Here is a 20,547-nt window from a genome sequence, read left to right on the forward strand (position 1 = left end):
TGACGATGATGGTGGTGGTATGATAGTGAGGGTGATGATGATGGTGATGGTGATACTATGACAGTGATGGTGATGATGATGGTGACAGTGATGGTGATGATGGTGATAAGACAAGCCCAGTCACTAAAAATACTGTGAATAAATGACTGTTTAAATTGAAAAGCTTCCTATAAGAGCCTGTCACTTGGCTGTCTTTTGTTTTTTAGAATGGTCTCATAACAATGGGCTCCAGAGCCTCCTCTCAGTTCCTCTCCGGGCACCGTGCAGTACAATGAGCATGAGCTTTGGGGTCACACAGGCCTGGAACTAAGAGCTGTGATCATGAATAGATCACTTAGTCTCTTTGAGCATCAGTTTCCTCACCTATAAAATGGAAATAATAACATCTACTTTACCTGATTATAGGCTGGATGAAATGAGGTAACTTGTATAGCTTGCCGAATGTAGTGGAAACACAATGAGCTTTTCAAATACTAGTCTCCAGATACTAATTTCCAGACACTCGTTTCCGTCCCCTACCCTTGTCCCCTAAGGTTCTAGGCTCCATCTAACTAAATCCTTGTTCTTTCTCAAGATCTGTTTGAGACTTGCCTCCTCCATAAATTCTCCCCCACGTGAGTGAACAAATTCCCTGTCCTAATAGATTGATTGTTTTGGGTCCCTGAGTTGGAGATTCCAGGTCATACTGACCCTCAAGGCTGGAATGCCATTGCTCCGGTTTTCATAATCAATTCCCTTAGATCAGTGGTTGGCAAACTGCGGCTCGCGAGCCACATGCGGCTCTTTGGCCCCTTGAGTGTGGCTCTTCCACAAAATACCACATGCGGGCGCACACGTACAGTGCGATTGAAACTTCGTGGCCCATGCGCAGAAGTTGGTTTTCGGAAAGGAGATAGACGAAACAAGTATATAAGACGAGTGTGGATGGGAGAGTTGGAAGGGGTTGACCTCAGCGAACGTACCTCAATCAGACTGAGGACGTTTTTAGCAAAGGCCAGCTTAGGAGTACCCTCATTAAGTTAATAACAATGTACCTACCTATATAGTTTAAGTTAAAAAAATTTGGCTCTCAAAAGAAATTTCAATCATTGTACTGTTGATATTTGGCTCTATTGACTAATGATTTTGCCGACCACTGCTTCAGACTCATAGACTTTGCCTGGAAGATGTAGATGTGAAATGCTTCCCAGCTCGAATGAAGACTCATTGAAGGCGGTTTTCTGTCTCAATCGCGTTTGTGGATCTTGCTTCTAGCACAAAAGCCTGACAAGGAGTGGACCCATAAGCATTGAATGAACGGAGGGATGAATAATGCTCCGGAGAGGCGGAAGAGACTCTACAATTCAGAGAGAACGCCCTAGTTGCAGGCAGCCTCTTAAAGCTCCAGAGGAAGTTTTTGCTCAGAACTAGCCCTATAGTTATGTCAGATGAGCTTAGGCCTCCAGAGTGTGGCTCTGTAAACAAAGGGGGGAAAACGCCTGTTCTGTTTGGATTGGCAGGAGGTTTCCAGTTGGAATTAGTGCCTTGGACGTGAATGTCAGAGTCATTCCATATGAGAGGAAGGCTTGCTGGCTCAGCTTCCAACTTTGATGTGGAGCATGTGGGCCTGGGGGTGCGACTTCAAGAGAGAAGGGGAGGAGGAAACAGAGGTCTGGCTGCGTTTGGACCTTCCCAGGTCCTTCTCGGGTCATTCCTATTGCTCAGGCCTTCTAACCTACCCCCTAACTTGCTCTGTTACTAGCTAGCTGTGTGACCTTAGGCAAGTCCCTTTATTTCTCTGGGCTCCAGAGTCCCCCATCTGTAAAATAACAGGGTAGATTAGAGGATCCCTAAGTTCCTTTTTAACTGTTTTATGAAATTTCTTGTTAGTTTGCAGCTTCTTTTATATCCTGACCAGGAAGCTCTGACATTTTTGATGTATGTTGAGGAGTTGGGGAAGAAGGAGGGGATGTTGAGAAACAGGGATAGAAAATACATCCTGAAATGGAACCCAAGTCTCCTTCCTGGTCTTCTGTACTAATAACTACTGCCTCTGTTTTTGCCTGTTTTCCTCGCACCCCCAAGATGATCCCTGTGGGCGATGACCGCATGCTATGCAGAAGCCCAGGGAATCCTTGCTCTGAGCGCCTTGATTTTCTCGTGTGCATGGGGAGGCTGATGGCACCTCCCTTACTTGAAGGCGGTGAGGACTGAGTGAACTGGAATATGTGCTGTGCCTTGGAAATGGTCAGACACCACAGAAGCGCAAGGAATTGTGCTTATGGCATAAAGCTGGCCCCATGGGAAAACCATTAGCGCACAGCACCTTATCCGGTGGCCCTTCTCTTCCTTGGAGATGTTTCAGTGCAAGGCATACTTATACTGCTGTGTGTCCGTGGTCTGCCCTGTTTGAAACAGACACACTGCTGTCTGAGTCTTCATTTCTTTGCATGCTTTCCCACTGCAGCAGAAAAATCATTTTCCATATGAATTGGCTTCTTCCACTGAACATGTGCGGCAGCATCTCTAGGTCTTAGAATGAGAAGAATTTTCTCATTTTTCTTTCTGATCCATGGAGCAGAGACGTTCAGGAGGCTGGGCTGGGAGCAGATGCCAGGAAGTGGTGGTCAGGATGGTGTTCTCTTTAGTGACTGCGTCAGAGTTGGAAGTACTGAGGAAAGAGGTCTGGTCCCTGGGTTTTGGTTTCAACACATGTTAGTTGGGAGTTTGAAGGGACCTCAGATGACACGTTGTCCAGCCTTCTTAGAGCTGTGAGTTAGCGCCTCGCCTGAAGTCACCCAGCTGGTGTAGAAGAAGCAGGGTCTAGAACCCCATGTCCAGATTCATCAGTTCTCATGCTCTTTCCAGCATACCACAGGGATCCTTGCATTTCTCCTTCTTCTCACTCTCCATTCCTTCCTTCATCTCCGTTCTTTTGTTTCTATTTCCCGAGCCATTTGATAGGGTTGGGCGACTTCCTCAGAGAAGCTTGGGTGTGTTCTCAGGATGTCAGATTACCAGGAACACCCATGGTACCAGCTCACTTTATTGGCTTCTGGTCAGAGATCCCACCCACAAGCTAAGGGGTCCAAGGCAATACCTGTGAACTGTGGGTTCTGTGGTGGCAGAACCCCCACTGTCCCACTCCCCTTCCTCATTGACAGGGAAGGAGGGTTAGTGTGTTCTGAACACCCACAGAACCAGTGATATTCAAGATCTCCCCTCCTGCACCCAATCTTTCCTGCCCCTTGGGCCAATCCAAAGCCCAGTGCTAGCTGAGAGGATGGGCCTCACAGTATCTACTTGGCAAGAATCTCTCAGCTAGCACTGGCCTGCGTTCCAGTGCCCATTGCAGCACAACACCATGCTGGCTTGTCCAGGGTAACTCTCCGTGGGTAGATTTCACCCTCTGGCAGCAGCTGACTCTATTTATTCAGATGAGAACAATTTTCTCTCCCTTGCACTTTCAACAAGTTCAATCTCAAGGTTCCCCCTCCCCCCTCCTCCGTTGCCAAAACCAATGAAGGCAGGAGGAGGAAGTGGAGGGTGGAGGAGTCTCTCCACTCTAATTGAGCTGTCAGCTGAGCCCTGGGTTTCCTGGATCTGGGGCGTCTCATAGCCCAAATCGGCCAGTTTGCAGCTAATAGGGAAGGGAGCTGTTTTACTTCCTAATCACTCTTAGAGATAAGTGTGCTCAGTGCATGTGGGAGAGAGGCCTCTGAAGAAGCTCTGACCAGCTGCCCCATGGCTGTTCCTCTGCCTGGGCTGGATCTGGCTCAGTAGGAAACTGATCTGTCACTTGGGGGTGGGATGGATGGGGGAGCATCTGTGATGAACAAGCTAGGATCCAGCATCCAGGCACCACCCCAAAAATGAGGCCCCGAGAGCAGCTCAGCCCTCACCTGAACACGACTCCCTGTTGTTTGGTTAGCTTCTCAGTCTTACACAGAGACCACCTTTGAATGGGATGTTTGGGCTCATAGTCCCCATGGAGGAGAGTTCTGGAGTGTCATTTCTTTGGCTTTCCATTATCTGGAGCAGGGGTCCTCAAACTTTTTAAACAGGGGGCCAGTTCACTGTGCCTCAGACCGTTGGAGGGCCGGACTACAGTTTAAAAAAAAAAAACTATGAACAAATTCCTATGCACACTGCACATATCTTATTTTGAAGTAAAAAAAAAAAAAAAAAATGGGAACAAATACAATATTTGATGTATGTTGTGGCCCGCGGGCCGTAGTTTGAGGACCCCTGATCTGGAGGTTTCATGTGAAATGACAAGTGTGTGTGGGGTGACACTCTGATGGGATCTGGCCACTCTTTGGCGTTGAGGCCATACTGAGCACAGGGCTGCAAAGCTGGGCTCATTCTGTCCTGGGACATGTATGGTTCTGGACCTTATCAGGTGGGGGAGGCAGAAGGGGAGAGCAGTGAGCTGGTTCCTTCAAATGCGGAGATAGCACAGAAGCCAGTATCACTATCATTTGAAAGCAATTAATTCTTTCCAGCTTGGTATTCAAGGCCCTCCGGTATTTGTTCTACTTGCCTTCCCAACCTTTTAGCATTCTCCCTATCCTGCCCCTTATCCTCATCCAGACTCATTCATTACTCACAGATACTTTAGGATGCCTTTTGCTCATGCTGCCCCTCCGCCTTGGTGTCCTTTCCTCATGTCCAAGCCACACCCATAAATTGAGAGCTTGATTGGACCATACTTCTCCCTAATTCCTTTGCATACCCCTCTGAGGCTGCTCCTATTTCATCTGGACCTTCTTTATCTCTCCTTTCTAAGCCAAGAACAGTCTGTCTTATGTCAGTTGCTCACAGTCCTCATTGAGACTATTGGTCTTATCTCTCTCACTGGATTGAGCTCCCTGAAAGAGAGCTTTCTTGGTTTTTTTCATGTCTGTGTCTCCATATGGCCCAGCACAGGGCCTTGAGAGTAGGTGTGAAGTAATTACTTGTGGAGAGGAATCATCCCGAGGCATACATTATCACACATTTGCATATAGAGCACCTTTACAGAGAGCACCATGCAGATGGCGGTCCTGATCTTGGTAGAACTGAACTGAGGGCTCTGATGGAAATAAAGGAATGAAAAGGCTCCAGGGCTCCAAGTTACTGTTAGAAACACCGCATTTCAGAGCTGGAAGAGGTGTTATAGATAGTCTAGTCCAATCTCCTATTGTACAGATGAAGAAACACAGGTCCTTCAGCAAGAGGTGACGTGCTGAGTCACACAAGCAGTTAGTGACAGGGTGAGACCCGTTCCTCTGGTCTGATAATCCTTATACCTACTTTGTGGTGGCTGGAGAAGGCTTTCTCCTGATGCTCCTAAGCTTTTCAGGGACAGTTCTGGATTCCCCCATATTGCCCCGTCAGTCTCACCTGCCACATTCTAGTTTGAAAGTCCTGGGAAGCCTGCTCTAGATCCTTCTAGGCTAAATTTGGGGGGGAACCAACTTCAATTCAAAATACCACCTGCTATGGAACCCCAAGCCTTCAGGCACCCTTCCCTCAGCACTGCTGGATTCCTGGCTTTGCCTCCTGGGAGATGACCTCCCAATGAATTTCAGACAGCAGTTGATTAGAAAAAAGAAAAGAAAAGAAAATTGAGATGAAATAAAAAATAAATGAGAATAGCATACAAAAGCATGGGGAGGGCAGATCTGGGAGCTGGGCCCTGGGTTCTAAAAAGAGAAAGATGTTCTTCCCGTGAGAAAATCATCTGTAACCTTCAAATGAGCCTCTTGCGAGGGACAGGTCCTCCGATAGCCTTCCACTATGACAAGGGGAAGGTTCTGGACTGGAGTTTTCTCCAGATGTGAGCCAATAGAACTGGGCTCAGGCTCTGGTTCAGGGCTGGTGAATTGAGGCATCGCAACAAATGGGAAGTCTTCTCAGAACATCTTTCACAACTAGATTCAGAAACCAATTGAAGTAAAGGGGGAGAATTGCAAATATACCACCTCCTCGTTCCTAATTCCCCAACCAACATCAGCCTCCCAAGCTCTGAAAAGAAGTGATTTCTAACTAACTCTTCCTTGTCCAGGGCTCTTTGAAGAGAATAAGACAAATGGGGTCAGATGGAGGGCACCCCAGCCAGGTGGGTGTCGCAGCTGGGGATGTCCCAGCAGAGGCATCCTTAGAACCATGCTAGCTGGAGTCCTTTGAGATATTCCTAAGGGCATTGTGTCCCCAAATTCCATCTTTTGCCTCATCCCGGAGGAACTAGCTTGGCAGTCAAGAACAATGTTCTAGGAGTGCAATGTCCCCTTTGCTTCCCCTTCTTCCCTTTTCCACTGACTTCTCTAGGTTTTCCGTTTTAAATTCAAGAACCTATTAAGAATCAGAAAACAAAACCTCTGCTGGTTGTCATGTGTGCTTCCAGAAATAGTGCTCAACTACTATTTCTGGCCTTGAAGTCAGAATTTCCAAGGAAGCATCTGGAGTGGGCTCTAGTGGGTGGGGTGACTTGTAGTCGCCTGGGTGGTTGCTTTGTCCCAAACTCAGGACCACATGTTCCTTGGGTAGTTGGACCCTCTTCTCTTCTGGTTCCTAGCTGGCTAGTCTGTAGCTGAGCGGTCCCCAGAGGATTCAGAGAACGATTTGGCCCTCAACTGACCCAGCCATCAGCCACCTCTGCTGACTGTCAAGAAATTCAGGAAGCTGGTGTAGCCCGGAAGAACAAATGCCATATAGCCAGACCGACCTCTACGCTCCCTAGCCAGTCCTTTAGTGTCTCCAAGTATCTAAATCCTTATACAGAAGTGGGGATAATAATATCTGCTGTACCGACTAAATAACACTGAGGAACTACTTACTAGTAGCAAAGACTGACCCATAGTATGCTCTCAATCCATGGTAGCTATTAGCCAATAGTACCTGTAGCGACGCTCCTTGCTTGGTAGCACAAACCTCTGTAGATGTAACAGGCAACTGCTGGCTGGCTTGTCTGTCACCTTCTAGGCTGGGAACTTCTTGTTCTGTACAGTGCATTTGGAAGCTAGGAGATTTTCTCTAAACCAGTGGTCGGCCTCTTGAGTGTGGCTCTTCCACAAAATACCACATGCGGGCGCGCACATACAGTGCGATTGAAACTTCGTGGCCACACTCAAGGGGCCAAAGAGCCGCATGTGGCTCGCGAGCTGCAGTTTGCCGACCGCTGCACGTTTGTTGAAGGAATTAATAAGTGAACTGATGCAATAGGTGGGGAGGGAGGCAACTCAATGGGTGGATGTCTCAGTGCGTCTTTGGAGAAGAGAATATGCGGGGGACCTGCCGAGGCCCTCAGGCAGCACCATGCTCAGTCACTTGACGAGGCAAGGTTCAGATTTGTCAGCAGCTTCAGAAGTTGCTGAGGCTGAGAATTCACCTGGATATGGGGATATTGGGAAGCTTTTGATTTCTGTTCTGCCCTTAACCCAGGAGAGCCTTATCACTCCAGTGAAGCCACGCCCAGGCTGCTCATTGCACAAATCTCAGGGTCACCATTCCCAGTAAAGTCACTGTGAATGGTGCCTGGTGGAGTCTTGCCCTGCCTGGTCTAAAAAATGACCCTATGTGGCAGCCCTGGACACGCCTAGCATGGAGAATGACCCAGAGTCCTTGACACTGGGACTCACCTTCCAAAGGATGAGTCATTTTCAAAGGACCTGAAAGGAATAAAGGAGGTAGGAAGACAAAGTGCAATGAAGACATCTCCTCCGGAGAAAGAACTGCGGGATTCTAGGGGGGATGCCAAGGGTCCCAGGGGTGCTGGTGCGGCTCACGCTAGATCACAACACCCGACTGAGCGTATCTCTTCCCAGCTGCCTGTGAGAGTATTTACAGTGTGGAAAATCGCATATGCTTCAAATCCAGGCTCCCCGCCTCCTCCCGAGAGAGGAGGTTGTTAAAAATTTACAGCACACCACTGATTTCAATAGAAGGCCAAAGATGTACACAAGAAACAGGCGAGAGGATGGCGAGGAAGAGAATGAAATCCTGGGTATGTGTCTGGGGACTGTGCACACATCACTGGGGAAGTGGGTTTTGCTGGCTGAACGCAGTTTGAAAGTGTTCACAGGCCCAAACTGGGAGAAGTGTTCTATTTTCAGTTTGGAGTGCTAAGGCACAGGAATTTGGCAGCAACTCTTCCTGGGGCCAGCCCTGCTTTCACAGATAGGGGTTGCCTTGGGACTGAGGCAACTGGAGTTTCCCAGGAAGCAAACTGGATAGAGAAAGGGGTGGGGGCCTCCTCTGCGGAGGAGCCTCAGCCCCCAGGCGCTTCAAGGGACTGCACGGGGCCCGCCCATGCTTGTCTTGCTTTGTGCCACGGCCTTCTATCTTCTCCCCTTTATGTGCTTGGAGCAAATTTCAATAGGAAAGACCCATATGAGAACTCGGAGGGAAAAAAAAGATATCTACTGAGAAGGGTTCCTGGTGGCTCACTGGGCTCAAATAAACAAAACGAAACAGAGCCCAGCAGCCATTTCTGCACAGGGGCCTCTCACACAAACTACACTTCACAGAGAAGCTGGCGCTGAGCTGCCTGTCTCTGAGCTGAACTGCCTGCCTGCTTTGTGTTCTGCCATCTGAGCAGCCCTTACCAAGGAGTTGCCGGAATCCTACTTCAACCAGCAGGACTGAGGCTTTCTCCATCCAATCAGAGCTGCACAGCTCCAACCAATCAGAATGGCTCTATTCCGACCAATCAGGACAGTGCCTTTTGGGCCAATCAAACTGTGAGGATTTGGAGTCCCCAGTGGCCTGAGGATGGACCCATAAGGGACCAGGGGCAGGGACTCCTGTCCATGTGAGCCAGCTCCCCTCTCGCTTAGAGAGCAGAGTTCCCTTTCCCTGAAGACTGGTTTCCAGCCTGAGCTGGAACATGTCTTGCCAGAGTAGATGGGAACAGGCCAGCGCAGCACAACGTGGATGGACATGGAGCAGACCATTGCCCCAGGGCTGCTTAGCTGTGCTGTGCTATTTTCACAGCCATGTTGTAACACCATTGAGCTGTTTACATTGAATAAAGTTTCCTCCTTTACTGATCCCCAAATCTGGGGTTCTTGTTGGCAATGAGTTGGTGCTAATGACCATTGGTTAACACGTAATTTAAATTTCACTGAGTGTCTGGGACATAGTGAACACATTAAAAAGAAAGAAAAAAACCCGAATGTAAATTAAAGGTTAAACTATGCTTTGTACAAATGACATATATTATCTCATGAGTGGAGTACTATTCCTTTATTCCCAATGTACTGCAGAGGCCCTGACACATAGACACACCCCTGAAAGAGAGAGACCCACGATACCCACATAGTCCTCATGTTTCACTGCTGTGCTGACCACTTGTTTGGGGTTTGAATGCATATCAAGGAGAGAAAGGAGGGAGATAGATGTGATTGGTCTAAGCCAGTGATGGCGAACCTATGACACGCGTGTCAGAGGTGACATGCGAACTCATTTTTTTGGTTGATTTTTCTTTGTTAAATGGCATTTAAATATATAAAATAAATATCAAAAATATAAGTCTTTGTTTTACTATGGTTGCAAATATCAAAAAATTTCTATATGTGACACGGCACCCGAGTTAAGTTAGGGTTTTTTAAAATGCTGACATGCCGAGCTCAGAAGGTTCACTGGTCTAAGCTGTGCTTTCCCTGAATAGCCCTGGCTGTGAGGCTTTGTTGAATTTTGGGGGGCTTTAACACCCTTCACCTGGTTGGGTCACACAATTACACCCCATTCTGCTCCTTTGGGTTTTAAAGAACATCTGATTCTGTGCTCCAGATGCCAGTCTTCCCCGCCCGCCACCTCTCTCCCTCTCCCTCTCCATGGCTCTCTCTGCATGAGTGCGTGTGTGTAGAATAATAACAATGAGAAACCCAACTCCGAAGCCACATGTTTCACTTTGCTGCTTGTTAATTTTAACAAGGCAGCTGGTGGTTTGGGCTGAGAGCTTGCTTTTCTATTAACCACAGCTTTTCCTCCCCATGGATTTCCTGTTTGTAGTTTTGGAGGTAAAAGTCTTGGGAGAGGCAAGCCTGAACCATTCCAACCTCAAAGAAGCAGCTCCCAAGAACCTAGGCGAAGGGAGCCTCGCCCAGGCCAACCTTGGTCCTTCAAAACAGGAACTTTTTATAGCTCATTGGTTATGGGCCAGGGCTCAGCATGGGTGACACGGCCGAGACAAAGATGACCAGGATGCCGAAGGACTTCTGCGGCTGGAACGCAGAGGAAACAGCAGATTCTGGATCTGCAGGTGTCATGGAAGAAGTCAGATTTGAATTGGCCTTTGAATTGAAGGCAGGTGTTTTTATTTGTTGTTTTGTATAGTTTTGTTTCTTATAAGCAGGGATGAGAGGAAGGGCATCCCAAGCTGGAACAACCCCGTGAGCTAAGGCCCAAGGTGAGCAGTTGTGAAAACAGTGACTCTTCTGGTTAGACCAGACAAGAGCCCATGTGAGGGAGAAGGCAAGACGATAAGCACCTAGGAGCCAGGTCGAGGGGTTACGTAAGGCCACGTGAAGAGTTTGGATTGTTTTAGGCAAATGAAGGTCACTATAGGTTATAGTGGGCTAGAGGGACATGCTCAGCACATTGTGTTCTAGAAAGATAACAGGCGGGTGTTCCTTAGGGTCTGGAGGCTGGGTGGGAGAGCACAGAAAAGGAGTAAGCAAGGTGGGAATGGAAAGGAGGGGCTGGGCAAGGGGAGAATGCAGGGAGAGACCGGGGTTATTTTGACGACATTAACAGACAACAGGGATGAGAAACCAAGGAGGGATGGGGAGGAGATTTTTGGACAAGTTGAGTTCGAGGGGTCGGTGAGTCATTGACCTGAAAAGGTCTACCAGTTTCAATGCAGGTTGGGTTCAAAACAGAGCTCAGGGTCAAGGTTTTGCATGTCTCTGGATGGGGGTGAAGCAGAAACTCTAAGAGGAAGACAGTCTTAGAAGGCAACACAAAAGGGTGATGAGAGAGTGAGGAAGGGAATTAGGGAGTTTAGGGCTGCAAAGTCTAGGCAAGGAGAGCCAAGGGAGTGTCAGTGTGGTAGGCGTGCAGACAGGTAGAGGAGGGTGAGAGGGCGGGGGTGGGGGGGAGACAATTGGACTTTCCCATGAGGAACGCATTGATGCCATCTGGGGGAGAGAAGGTGCAGTGGGTGGCAGCCTCAGAAGTCACAGCAAGGAGGCATGGGCGGGAGGTTCTGAGATATTGCCTATCAGGTAATCACGTATTAATTCACTCATCATATATCCACTGAGCACCTACCATGCTGCAGGCACTGAACTAAGGAAGCCCTAGGGATCCAGCAGGGAACACACAAGACAGAGACCCTCTGTCTTTCACAGAGCTCGCAACTCAATAGAGGAAATGAGCATTACACCCATAACCACTGAGAAGTTACTTAATCACATTATGACATCTTAGTCTGGGGATCAGGAAATGCCTTCTTTTGAGGAAATAAATGGAATACATTTTACACGTTGGGTGAGTCAAAGGCAATAAAACTTATTATGGCACTAATATATATATATATATATATATATCCATTAAAAATAAACATCTAAAGGTAATCAAAGTACTACTGTTCTTTGTATCATAGGATAAGAAGTTATTTGAAATAATTTCCTTAGCATTTGTATCCCTATGACTAGAGGCTGGGTTGTGATCTAGGAAGGTGACCCTCTGAGGGCATAGAAGTATAATTCCCACAGCCCATCCTTCCATAAACCCATCCATTCCTCAAATCCAAGCATCCACTCATTCATCCATCTGAATATGCATCCTTCCATCTGTCCACCTATCCATTTGTCCACCTGCCCACCTGTCCATTTTCCCATCTGTCCATCCATTCATCCATCTGCACATCCATCCAACAGATGTACAATAAACATCTATTCTTAGCCAGGCAAAGTCCTTCCACCATTATTGAGGCAAAGTGGTTAGGGATGCTCCCTTCCTTTTTCCATGCATAACACGGAAGTTTTTCTGACTCCCTCCCCCTCTCTATTCTATCTCTGATGTTCACTTTAATCCATCTTCCTGGGTTTAAGAATTTTGGCAGAAAGAAGACGCTGGCCTCTCTTTTTCGCCTCCCTCCTCATCCTTATAAGGCTACCTCTGCTCATGTCCCAGACAAGTAATGAAGATAGAATAGTATTGTTTTCCATCTAAAGAAAAACATCCCTTGTGTCTCACAGGAAGAGAGAATTAATCCATGCTTGCGATATGGTGCTTTCTGAATGCCAGACCTGTCAGGACTTATGACAAAGTAATCTCATTAAGATAGGCATACTGTTTTCCGCAGTGTGAAGAAAATGAAGGGAAGGCCATTCACTCAATGGTTCTTAAGATTTTACGATTCTTCCTTTAGGATGTGTTTTCTACCTAATTCTGTTTTTCATAAATTTAAAAGGGTAAGTTGAGTCATATCTTTGCTGAGTGCCTAAGAGCAGAGCTTAGGAAAGGAAGTGAGGTGAAAAGGAAGACGTGACCATTGGGTGGACCTTGCAGCCAGATCAGAACACAGACCTTCTTTCTCTCCCTGCCTTCTTCCTTCCTCGTTCTCTTCTCCTTTCCCTTGTTTCTTCCCTCCCTCCTTTACAATGTTTCTGGACCAAGCAATAGAACTCACTTATTTGTTGCAATTGGTCTCACTTTGATGCTTAAATCTCTCTGTTTGTATACATAGTCCGGCTTTTGCATCATTAAAAGAAGAAAATGATTGGGTCACGCTCTTCTAGTGACCAAATGGATATTTTATGACAAAACTTGCTTTGGTTCTTCTCATTACAGCCTTCCGCGTGTAGAAAAATGACTCCGTCTGAAATGAAATGTATTATGTGTCTAGTACTATGTGACCTGACACCATGAGCATTAATTATTTCCATTCTTAATTGGACCCCAGCATTTATTTGAAACTGTTATTCATTCTCTCTCAACTTCCCTTTCCAGTTTGCCCTTGGGGGCCATGCTCCTTTATTTGGGTCTTTCTCTTAGTTTCTTTCTTTTTTTAAACCTTGTAGTCTTTTTTTGTTGTTGTTAATTTGCACCTGAGGATATTTTTCCATTGATTGTTAGGGAGTGTGGAAGAGAGAGGGAAAGCCAGAGAAGAACATCGATGTGAGGGAAACACATTGATTGGTTTTCTCCTGCACAAACCCCGACCAGAGCCCAGGCTGGGGAGGAGCCTGCAACCCAGGTATGTGCCCTTGATCAGAATCGAACCCGGGACCTTTTGGCCCATAGGCCAATGCTCTATCCATTGAGCCAAACAGGCTAGGGCTAACCTTGTAGTCTTAATTAAGCCCCCAAGTTGTCCTAGTTTAGGTGAAGCTTCTTCTAAGAGTGGTTCTCAACCTTGGCTGCACATTAGGCTCACCTGGGAATCTTTTTTTTAAAATATATTTTATTTATTTTTTACTGAGAGGAAGGGAGGGAGAGAGAGAGTTAGAAACATCGATGAGAGAGAAACATCGATCAGCTGCCTCCTGCACACCCCCTACTGGGGATGTGCCCGCAACCAAGGCACATGCCCTTGACCGGAATCGAACCCGGGACCCTTCAGTCCGCAGGCTGACGCTCTATCCACTAAGCCAAACCAGTTTCGGCACCTGGGAATCTTTTTAAAAATCCTGATTTCTGGGCCTCATCCTCTGGAAATTCTGTTTCTTTGTTACTAATGTTGTGGCCCCACCCCATAACAAAGAAACAGAATTTCCGGAGGATGAGGCCCAGAAATCAGGACTTTAAAAAGATCCCCAGGTGATTCTAATGTGCAGCCAAGGTTGAGAACCACTGTTCTAAGACACATTTTTCTCTACTCACTTTCTTTGCTGTTTTTCTCTTTGAAGTAATCATGACTTGATATGGAAAAACCAAGCAAACCATAAATATGCACTTTGTGTTTGTGTGCAAGATGGTGTGGTGGTTGGTGCCCGTGAGGAGCTTGCACAGAATATTTGGGGAAGATGACGCAGGTGCATAGAAAAGATTTCAACAAAACCCTAAAGTCAAACCCAAACCTAAACCCAAACTCCAAACCCACAACCCCATGGCTTGGTGTGTTTCTGTGAACATTTCTCTGAACAACCATGACTTCGCTGATCTGATTCCTTCACTACACTCAGAGTTCTCCTTGCGGGCAGAGCGTTTCATTTCCACAGGTTCCACTGAGCTCGTAATATACGCAGTCATTAATCCAAAAACCCCCACTGAGTGTCTTCTGTCTGTCGGGGACTGTGCTAAGTTAGAGAGCAGTGACTAGGCTGGTCAAGCCAGACAGTCAGTTTGCTCTAGAATTTCAGAAAAGGGAGAAAGGCCACGTTGGGTTGGAGTGGTTAAGGAGCAGAGACATTAAGAATGTGTAGCGTTTGGATTTATGGGTAGAGAGGGACCCCAGAGGCTTTCCAGACAAGAGAAATGGAACAAACAGGAGCAAACAAGTGTGGAGAGGGTGTGGAGAAAGGGAAACCCTTGTGTGCTGTGGGTGGGAATGCAAGTTGGAGTGCCCACTGTGGAAAACCATCTGGAGGTCCTCAAAAAATTAAAAATAGAACTACCAAATGACCCATAAACCCCACTTCTGGATACATATAAATGGAATGTTACTCGGCCATAAGAAGAATATAATCTTACCATGTGTGATAGCATGAATGGACCTAGAACAGGGGTGGGCAAACTTTTTGACTCGAGGGCCACAATGGGTTCTTAAACTGGACCGGAGGGCCAGAACAAAAGCATGGATGGAGTGTTTGTGTGAACTGATATAAATTCAAAGTAAACATCATCACATAAAAGGGTACGGTCTCTTTTTTTTTTTTTTTTTTTTTTTTTAGTTTTATTCATTTCAACGGGCCGGATCCGGCCCGCGGGCCGTAGTTTGCCCACGGCTGACCTAGAAGGTATTATGCTAAGTAAAATAAGTCAGTCAGAGAAAAACAAATTCCATATGATTTCACTTAGTTGTGGAATCCAAGGAACAAAATAAATGAACGAACAAAACTGAAGCAGACTCATAGATACAGAGAGCAGACTGATGGTTGCCAGAGGGATGGGGTTAGAGGACTGGGTTAAAAGGCGAATGGATTTAGAACTACAAATGAAGAAACGAAGCCACAAGAAACGAAGGTGCTGCATAGGGCATGTCGTCAATAATATTGCAATAACTGTGTGTGGCGCCAGGTGGGTACTGGAAATATTGGCGGGATCACTTTGTAACCACTGTGCTGTATACCTGAAATGAACACAAGATCATATTAAATGTAAACGGTAATTGAAAAATAAAATTTGAATTGAAAAATGATGGAGCGATGGCATTAGATTAAGGCAGGGGTCCTCAAACTACGGCCCGTGGGCCACATGCAAATACAAATATTGTATTTGTTCCCGTTTTTGTTTTTTTACTTCAAAATAAGATATGTGCAGTGTGCATAGGAATTTGTTCATAGTTTTTTTTTTCAACTATAGTCCGGCCCTCCAACGGTCTGAGGGACAGTGAACTGGCCCCCTGTTTAAAAAGTTTGAGGACCCCTGGATTAAGGAATGAAGAAGAATTAGTGGATATGAGTGGGGAGTGAAGGAGGAGATCCCGCGTTTGAGTTGAGAGGATTGGAGATTTGGGCCTTGACATTCAGGTCTAGGTGTTTTCACATTAGACGCACATGTGTTGGGGCTGTAACCCGAACAGACTCCAGTTCCAAATGCTAACATCAGGGTGCTGCTTATGCCCCCCTTTCTCCATGTAGACCCCAGTTCTCACTTGGATCTGACTGGAGTGCAGAGACCTCACTAGATGGCTTCCCTCCCTCCAGCCAAGACCAAGGAGGTGTCGCTGTGTGTGTGTGTGTTTTCTCAAGTCATTTCCCAGGACCGATGGCACCCCAGGGCTCCAGGGGAGGGACTGTCAGATGGAGCTTATTTATTTAATGAAAAGAACTTAATAATTTGGTTTTGTTTTCCCTGGTTCTTTATTTTTCTTTCTACCTCCCTCTCCTTCCCTGGGCTTCGCAGGGTGGGAAATGGGTCAGCAACTTGGCCACAGCTTTGTTGAGTATTTAATTCTTCAGCTGTTTTACAAGCCTGACTGGTTTATGTAGCTAATCTCTTTTCTGCTCGTCCCTCGAGGAGTGTGTGTGTGTGTGTGTGTGTGTGCGTGTGTGTTGGGGTGAGAGGGGACGGATAGCCATGGGCAAGGGCCCTGTTCAGTCCAGAGAGCTACCAACATGAAGCCTGTGGTGCCGGCCTGTGCTCTGGCTGTTTATTCTTCATTGTGCTGGCCTTTCTCTGGGTCTGTGTTTCTGTGCATGTGCTCTGTTCCCCTTTACTCAGCCTGGGGAGCAAGAAGAGGTGAGGTGAGGTGAGGCGGTCGTCTCAGGACTGCTGTGAGACTTGAAGACCCTGAGAAGATGTGAAAAGACATGATCCCAGGTCCTGGCCATCTGTGAGCATCCTTGTGTTCAAAGGGGTCACATTTTACCCAGAGATGACAGTCTATAGCTACATGCTTAGGAATGAAAGTCATTTCTAGGCTTCCTTAGAAAGACAGTGACCACTAAGGAAGTTTCTGCTGATCTCCACTCTCTACTGCCCTTCCTGGAAGGACTGGGATCAACTCTTAAAGGAGCATCCTTCCATATTCCTTAGTCTGATGGCATCCCTCCCTCCCAGCTTATCAAGCTAAGAATTTTAATTGGAACTTAATTTTTTTTTTTTAAAGAGAAAGGGGGGGGGAGAGAAAGAGAGAGAGAGAGATATCAATTTTGTTGTTCTGCTGACTTATGCATTCATTGATTGCTGCTTGCATGTGCCCTGATCAGAGATGGAACTCGAAACCTTGGCATATGAGCTAACATACGAGGCCAGGGCTTAATTGGAATGTTTTAAAATGGTTCTCAGCCTGAGTTTACTGTCACTGTGATCTTAGGGGACATTAGAGGAGTGGTGGAAAGGGTGCAAAAGCCAGGGACTGGGCCTTGGGATTAAGGCAGACACAGATGAAGCTAGTATCTCTCCTAGAGCAGCTCTGTTTCTTTGTGAGGAAACGGGATGACTCCATGATTCTGAAGTTTCCCCAATGTCTTTGATTTCATCTTAGGAAAGCATGGGCAAAGAATCGTTTTTGATGCTTGTTATGGTCGAGGCCTTATGTGAAGGCTCATCTACATCATCTCACTAAACTGGACAGATCCATAAAAAACAGGCATCCCTACTCCTACTCCCACTCCTATTGTTTACACTGTGCTCATGAAGATGCGGAGGAGAGAGGATTAAGTGACGTGAGCCGAGCCTGGATTCCCTGGACCCCATCCTGTCACATTGCGTGATTTTTACAGCATTTTCTCCTACACTCACGTTTCAGATTCTCCACCACAAAAATGTGAGCCCAGGCGAGGTATGGGAAACTGTGGCTAAGAAAGGTTAAGAGGCTTGGCTGGAGCCACAGGCCTCATTAGAGGTAGAAGCAGACGCAGATCTTGATCTCCTGATGCGTTGACCAGACTTTTCCCACCCCTCGAAGCTGCCTGCTCTTTCTGGTCACTGCTGGACTCACTCTTATTCCCGGGTCTTGTTCTGTAAAGGGTGGAAAATTCCTGTTTTAATCTCCAATCTTAAAGTGTAACTGAAAGAGCCCCAAGGAAAACAAATCAATTGCAGTGCTTTCCGTCAAGGCTGCAAAATCCAACCCCAGAATTAATAGGACAGTTATTGTATATAAAATGCTAGCCTGATTGGAAACATATTTATTGAGGATTAGCAAGTCTGTAATAGCTATAAGCCTCCATCGTGGTCGTTAAAACTTAAAAATATGTTTCTAATAACAGTGCAATTATTTATATAATAATTGCCTGAATAAAATAGAATTAAATGCATATTTGGTGAGTATAGATTTCAATTTGCAGCACACAGAGAGTCTGGGATTGTGGGGGTGGGACAACAGGAACAATGAAGGTCTCTTTAAAAGAAGAGAGAGCAAGGAGGAGCAGGAGGAAAGCTGCCCACCCACTGTGCCCCAGACCCTTCTGGGCCTCTTTGACGTTTCACATGATGTTCATGCCAAGTCCTTTCATTGCATTTGCAGATGCACCTAAAGTACTTCCTGGGCTGGGGGTCAAAATGGAAGGAGCAGAGTGACAGGGCCAGCCAATCAGGCTGCAGTGGCCAGCCCAGGTGACTTGTCATCTTTTGTGGGGCCCCAGACAACTCTTTGAATTGCTGTTAAAATGATGTAAGTTAGAGGAATTACATATGAGTATCATTTTGTGTGTGTATGTGTGGGAGCAAGGTTTAACACCCACCATAGAATTGCTGGGATTTCAGTGACTGAGTTTTACTGTCACTGTGACCTTAGGGGACATTATTTACCATAGACTGAGTTGGAATTGATGGCATAATAAGCTACTTGACAAGTGGTGTTTCCTATACCAGATGTGACCACGTGGTCTTACTCATACACTGCCATCGGTCAGGCCATACTTTATTTATTTATTTACTCACTCATTAAACAAGTATTTATTGAGTGCTAATTAATTGCCAGCAACTGGGTAGGCATTATAAGTGAATATATATATATGTGATAGAAGAAGCCCTACCCTTCAAGGTGTGGGGAATAGCCCTGGACTAAACTGTTCCCTGTACTTCTCATTGCATTTATTCAACAAATATTTATTGAATATTTCTCAAGTATCAGAAATGAGTATAGATGCCAGGTCTAAGGCAGGGAACAAAGCAAATTCTTGCCCTCCTAGAGAATTCATACTTGATGCCTGAAAACAGTGTATAGAGGGATAAAAGGTACCATTGCACAATAAGAAACAAGATTTGAAAACGTATCCATTTTGGAGAGAAAAAGTAAAGCTATATTTGTAGATGATGTGATCTTGTATATAGATAATCCTAAAATATGCACCAAAACACTGTTAGAGCTCATTCATAAATGAGTTCAACAGGGTTGCAAGGCACAAGATCAAAACACAGAAATATATTCTAGTTTTGTATGCTAGCAATAGATAATCCAAAAATGAAGTTAAGAAAAAATTTCATTTATAGAAGTATCAAAAAACATAAAATACTTGGGAATAAATTTAACAAAAGAAATGTAAGACTTGTACATTCAACACTATAAAACATTGTTGAAAGAAATGAAACACCTAAATAAATAAAAAGACATTTTGTGTTTGTGAACTGGAAGACTTAATATTGTCGAAATAGTAACACTCCCCAAATTGGTCTACACAAATCCCCCCTTTTTTGGGCATAAATTGACAAGTTGTTCTTAAAATTCCTATGTAAATTCAAGGGACCTAGAATAGCTCAGACAATATTGAAAAAGAAGAACAAAGTTGTAGTATTTACACTGCTTAATTTCAAAACTAACTATAAGCTGCAGCCATAAAGATTATGTTGGCATAAGGAGAGGCATATAGATCAAAGGAATAGAATTGAGAATCCAGAAATAAACGCTTACATTTATGGCCAATTGATTTGGGCCATAGACAATGAATGGCCAAGACAACAAATGGGGAGTCAATACTCTTCAACAAATGGTGCTGAGAAAACTGGCTATCCACATGCAAAAACATGAGTTTGGACCCCTAACTCAAATCGTATACAAAAATCAACTAAAACTGGAGTATAGACCTAAAGGCAAGAGCTAAAACCATAAAACTCTTCAAGAAAACAACCATAAATCTTCATGACTTTGGGTTAGACAATGGTTGCTTAGATATGACACCAAAAGCACAAACAATTAAACAAACAAACAAACAAACGAATGAATGAATGAATGAATGAATAAATAAATGTAGTCACTTCATCACCATTTTGAAGATTGTGCTTCAAAAGACATAATCAAGAAAATGAAAAGATAATCCACAGGATGGGATTATAATTGAAAATAATATATGTGATAAGAATATGGTATCCAGAATCAAGTAGTACTTAAAACTCAACAATAAAAGAACAGTTAGCTTAATTATAAATAGACAAAGGACTTGGATAAATATTTCTCTAAAGAAAATATACAAATAGCCAATAAACACAGGAAAAGATGCACAGTATCATTACTTATTAGGGAAATGAAAATCAAAACCACAATGAGATATCACTTCACACTCCCTAGGATGGCCATAATAAAAGTATTATAGTGTTGGTGAGAATGTGGAGAAATTGGAACCCTAATATCATTCTCGTGGAAATGTAAACTGATACAGTGACTTTGAAAACCAGTCTGGCAATTCTTCAAAAAGCTAGAGATAGAGTTACCATATAATGTAGCAATTTCACTCCTCGGCACGTAGCCGAGAGAATTGAAAACAAAAGTGTGTACGTGAATGTTCATACCAGCATTAATCATAAGAGACAAAAAGTGGAACAATCCAAATGCTCACGAGTTGACCGATGGATAAATAAAATGTGGTATATCCATATAATAACAAATTATTATTCAGCCATAAAAAGGAATGGACATGTTATAACTTTGAAAACATTGTGCTAAGTGAAAGAAGCCAGATACAAAAGATCACACATATTATATTATTCCATTTATATAAATAAAATGTCTGGAACAGACAAATCCACAGA

The sequence above is a fragment of the Myotis yumanensis genome, unplaced genomic scaffold (genome assembly GCF_028538775.1).
Source record: "Myotis yumanensis isolate MYYU_CA2020_CCGP unplaced genomic scaffold, mMyoYum1.0.hap1 SCAF_19, whole genome shotgun sequence".
NCBI lineage: Eukaryota > Metazoa > Chordata > Mammalia > Chiroptera > Vespertilionidae > Myotis > Myotis yumanensis.